Here is a 6,000-nt window from a genome sequence, read left to right on the forward strand (position 1 = left end):
GCTCTTCAGTACGGGCCATTCTACTTCCAATGTTCGTCTATGGAGATTGCATGGCGGTGTGCTCGATTTTAGACACCTGTTAGCAACGGGTGTGGCTGAATTTTCCAAATCCACTAATTTGAAGGGGTGTCCATACTTTTGTATGTGTGTGTGTACACACTACCGTTCAAAAGTTTAGGGTCACTTAGAAATGTCCTTGTTTTTGAAAGAAAATCTAATTTTTGGTCCATTAAAATAACAAATTGATCAGAAATACAGTGTAGACATTGTTAATGTTGTAAATGACTATTGTGGAAGGAAATGGCTGATTTTTAATGGAATATCTACACAGGCGTACAGAGGCCCATTATCAGCAACCATCATTCCTGTGTTCCAATGGCACGTTGTGTTAGCTAATCCAAGTTTATCATTTTAAAAGGCTAATTGATCATTAGAAAACCCTTTTGCAATTATGTTAACACAGCTGAAAACTGTTGCTCTGATTTAAATAAGCAATAAAACAGGCCTTCTTTAGACTAGGTGAGTATCTGGAGCATCAGCATTTGTGTGTTTGATTACAGGCTCAAAATGGCCAGAAACAAAGCACTTTCTTCTGAAACTCGCCAGTCTATTGTTGTTCTGAGAAATGAAGGCTATCCATGCGAGAAATTGCCAAGAAACTGAAGATCTCGTACAACGCTGTGTACTACTCCCTTCACAGAACAGCACAAACGGTCTCTAACCAGAATAGAAAGAGGAGTGGGAGGCCGCGGTGCACAACGGAGCAAGAGGACAAGTACATGAGAGAGTGTCTAGTTTGAGAAACAGACGCCTCACAAGTCCTCAACTGGCAGCTTCATTAAATAGTACCCGCAAAACACCAGTCTCAACATCAACAGTGAAGAGGCGACTCCGGGATGCTGGCCTTCAAGGGAGAATTGCAAAGAAAAAGCCATATCGCAGACTGGCCAATAAAAAGAAAAGATTAAGATGGTCAAAAGAACACAGACACTGGACAGAGGAAGATTGGCAAAAAGTGTTATGGACAGACAAATCTAAGTTTGAGGTGTTCGGATCACAAAGAAGAACATTCGTGAGACGCAGAAAAAATGAAAAGATGCTGGAGGAGTGCTTGATGCCATCTGTCAGCATGGTGGAGGCAATGTGATGGTCTGGGGGTGCTTTGGTGGGGGTAAAGTGGGAGATTTGTACAGGGTAAAAGGGATCTTGAAGAAGGAAGGCTATCACTCCATTTTGCAACGCCATGCCATATCCTGTGGACGGCGCTTAATTGGAGCCAATTTCCTCCTACAACAGGACAAAGCACAGCTCCAAACTATGCAAGAACTATTGAACCTTGATGAGAGCAAAGTTTAAAAGGACACAATTATTTCAATTAAAAATCATTATTTATAACCTTGTCAACATTTTGACTATATTTCCTAATCATTTTGCAACTCATTTCATGTCTGTTTTCATGGAAAACAAAGACGTTTCTAAGTGACCCCAAACTTTTGAACAGTAATACATACATACATACATACATACATACATACACATACATACATACATACATACATACATACATACATATACATACATACATACATACATACATACATACATACATACATACATACATACAAAGTACCAGTCAAAAGTTTGGACACACCTACTCATTCAAGGGTTTTTATTTGTACTATTTTCTACATTGTAGAATAATAGTGAAGACATCAAAACTATGAAATAACACATGGAATCATGCAGTAACCAATAAAGTGTTAAACAAATCAAAATATATTTTATATTTGAGATTCTTCAAAGTAGACACGCTTTACCTTGATGACAGCTTTGAAGGAGAACCAGTTTGGATAAAAATGTTGTATGACTGAAGCTTTTAGTGAGGGTCTAATGCTTTAATATTTAATCATTTCTGCCCTCCAAATTTATATTCATTATATAAATATGCCTGTTTCATTTTGTCTGACTTGCCGTTCCCAAACAAAGGGGAATATTGTTAGCTCGTATAATAAATAATAAAACAAGTAGTTCGTTGTAGGCAGGGTCATAAGTAAATAGGTGACTTGGGATATGACTAAAGAATGAATTAGGGTGATTCTTTCACAGAGAGACAGGTGTTGACTTTTCTATGGTCACAAATCTTATCTAATTTAGCTAACTTTCTATAAAAATGTATTGTAGGGAGATAATTTCTTTCTTTCGGGATATGAATACCGAATATGGCCACTTCACCGTCAGACCATTTTATTGGTACACTACACAGTAATGTAAAAGTTGTATTTTTTTTTTTAGATCCAATACATATTGTGGTTATGAAAGAAAACATGAATCATCAGCGTACAATAACACTTTTGTTTTTAAGCCCTGGATTTCTACCCCTTTGATATTGTTGAATCTGATTTAAATAGCTAACATTTCAATGGCCATAATAAATAAATATGCCGATAAAGGACAGCCTTGTTTTACTCCTCTTGAAAATACAATACTTTCTGAGATGATGCCATTATTTACTATTTTACACCTAGGGTTACTATACATAACTTTAATTCATTGTATAAGAGATTCTCCCAAATTAAAATAGTCCAGGCATTTATATATAAACTCCAGTCGTGCTTTATCAAAAGGCCTTTTCAAAGTCATCTATGAATACCAGGCCTGTTTTCCCAGATATTTCATGATGTTCTATTATTTCCAGTACTTGTCTCATATTATCTCCAATGTATCATCCATGTAAAAACCCTGTGTGATTAGAATGAATAACATACTACAATACCTTTTTAATTCTATGCGTTCTGATAGGATTTTTGCATCACAACACTGAAGTGTAAGGTGTCTCCAGTTTTTTAGGTGGACTGGATCTTTATATTTACCACCTGGGTCCTGTTTCAGTAATAGTGAAATCAGAACTTATTGCTGAGTATCTGATAAGTCTTCCATTTTTATAGGAGTGGTTAAAACATGTTAATAACGGACCTTTGAGTACATAGAAAATATTTGATATAGCTCAACTGATATGCCATGGACTTGAAGGCTTTAATTGCATCTAGAAGTTCCTCCTCTATAATTAGGCCTTCACATGAGTCTTTCTGTACAGCTGTTAATATAATAAAATCCTGACAATTAACTTCAGTTAGTGGAAATAAAGGAGACTGAAATTAAAACATAATTAACGTACTTTGCTTCCTCTTTCAAATATCATTTAGTGAATCATGGATGATGCCGTCGTTTGTAACAAGTTCCTGTAAATTATATATTTTTTGAAGATAAAAAAAATAATTTGGTGCATTTTTCTCCATATTCCATCCAGTTTGCTTTATTTTAATAATATATTACACTTGATCTTTCTTGAATAGGTTCCTCCATTTCTTTTTGTTTTTCCTCTAACTTATTCTGTGCATTTGAGTTACAGTTTTTATTGTTATCTGTACGGTTAGTCCTTGTATTTCCTTTGTTAATATGGACTCTTTTGACTTAAATTGTTTTTGTTTTAAAGATGAGTACTGAATTGCATGGCCTGTAAAGGCACATTTAAAAGTGTCCCATACAATAAGGGGATCTACTGTACCTATGTTATGTAGGAAAAATTCCGTTATAAATTCTTCTGTCCTGGTTAAAAACAAGTTATCCTCCAATAGGCTTTGATAAAATGTCCAATATACTCGCCCACGTGGAAATTCTGTAAGAGTGAAGTGTTTACCAAGTATTTGATGTTCCGACCGCATTCTGTCCCCTATCAACACTCTTAACTTTTGGTGTCAGAGAAAATGACATAAGAAAGTAGTCAAGACGACTAGCAAGATTGAGCCTCCGCCAAGTCTGGCTCTTTGCTCCAGCAAGGCCTCCATAATACTGTAGTCTGGCTCTTTAATACAGCAAGGCCTTCATAATACTGTAGTCTGGCTCTTTGCTCCAGCAAGGCCTCCATAATACTGTAGTCTGGCTCTTTAATACAGCAAGGCCTTCATAATACTGTAGTCTGGCTCTTTAATACAGCAAGGCCTTCATAATACTGTAGTCTGGCTCTTTAATACAGCAAGGCCTTCATAATACTGTAGTCTGGCTCTTTAATACAGCAAGGCCTCCATAATACTGTAGTCTGGCTTTTTAATACAGCAAGGCCTTCATAATACTGTAGTCTGGCTCTTTAATACAGCAAGGCCTTCATAATACTGTAGTCTGGCTCTTTAATACAGCAAGGCCTCCATAATACTGTAGTCTGGCTCTTTAATACAGCAAGGCCTTCATAATACTGTAGTCTGGCTCTTTAATACAGCAAGGCCTCCATAATACTGTAGTCTGGCTCTTTAATACAGCAAGGCCTTCATAATACTGTAGTCTGGCTCTTTAATACAGCAAGGCCTTCATAATACTGTAGTCTGGCTCTTTAATACAGCAAGGCCTTCATAATACTGTAGTCTGGCTCTTTAATACAGCAAGGCCTCCATAATACTGTAGTCTGGCTCTTTAATACAGCAAGGCCTTCATAATACTGTATACTTTGTCTAATATGTACATTTCAGAGAGAGGCAGCATGGCAGGGAGGGTGAGAGGCAGGGAGAGAGGGTGAGAGGGAGGCAGGGAGGGAGAGGGGAAAGAGGCATTGAGGGAGAGGCAGTAAGGGAGGCTGGGAGGCAGGGAGAGAGAGAGAGAGACAGACAGACAGAGTGGGAGGGAGAGAGAGAGACAGACAGAGAGGGAAGGAGTGAGAGAGAGTGAGAGGGAGAGAGACAGAGTGGGAGGGAGAGAGAGTGGGAGGTAAGCTGAGAGGCAAGGAGGGAGGTAAGCTGAGAGGCAGGGAGAGAGAGAAAGAGAGAGTGGGAGGGAGAGAGAGCCAGACAGTGGGAAGGAGAGAGAGGTAAACTGAGAGGCAGGGAGGGAAGGAGGGAGGTAAACTGAGAGGCAGGGAGGTAAACTGAGAGATAGGGAGGGAGGGAGGGAGGGAGGGAGGGGAGGGAGGGAAACTGAGAGATAGGGAGGGAGGGAGGGAGGTAAACTGAGAGGTAGGTAGGGAGGGAGGGAGGTAAACTGAGAGGCAGGGAGGGAGGGATGGAGGGTAAACTGAGAGATAGGGAGGGAGGGAGGGAGGTAAACTGAGAGGTAGGTAGGGAGGGAGGTAAACTGAGAGGTAGGTAGGGAGGGAGGGAGGTAAACAGAGAGGTAGGTAGGGAGGGAGGGAGGTAAACAGAGAGGTAGGTAGGGAGGGAGGGAGGGTAAACAGAGAGGTAGGTAGGGGAGGGAGGGAGGTAACAGAGAGGTAGTAGGGAGGTAGGGAGGGAGGTAAACAGAGAGGTAGGGAGGGAGGGAGGTAAACAGAGAGGTAGGTAGGGAGGGAGGGAGGTAAACAGAGAGGTAGGGAGGGAGGGAGGTAAACAGAGAGGTAGGGAGGGAGGGAGGTAAACAGAGATAGGGAGGGAGGGAGGTAAACTGAGAGGTAGGTAGGTAGGGAGGGAGGTAAACTGAGAGGCAGGGAGGGAGGTAAACTGAGAGATAGGGAGGGAGGTAAACTGAGAGGGAGGGAGGGAGGTAAACTGAGAGGGAGGGAGGGAGGTAAACTGAGGGAGGGAGGGAGGGAGGTAAACTGAGAGGGAGGGAGGGAGGTAAACTGAGAGGGAGGGGAGGGAGGTAAACAGAGGGAGGGAGGGAGGTAAACTGAGAGGGAGGGAGGGAGGTAAACTGAGAGGGTAGGGAGGGAGGTAAACTGAGAGGTAGGGAGGGAGGTAAACTGAGAGGCAGGGAGGGGAGGGAGGGAGGTAAACTGAGAGGCAGGCAGGGAGGGAGGGAGGGAGGGTAAACTGAGAGGCAGGGAGGGAGGGAGGAAAGCTGAGAGGCAGGGAGGGAGGGAGGTAAGCAGAGAGGCAGGGAGGGAGGGAGGTAAGCTGAGAGGCAGGGAGGGAGGGAGGTAAGCTGAGAGGCAGGGAGGGAGGGAGGTAAACTGAGAGGCAGGGAGGAGGGAGGTAAACTGAGAGGCAGGGAGGCATGTAAGCAAAGAGGCAGTTAGGA

Source organism: Salmo trutta, chromosome 16 (assembly GCF_901001165.1).
Source record: "Salmo trutta chromosome 16, fSalTru1.1, whole genome shotgun sequence".
NCBI classification, from domain to species: domain Eukaryota; kingdom Metazoa; phylum Chordata; class Actinopteri; order Salmoniformes; family Salmonidae; genus Salmo; species Salmo trutta.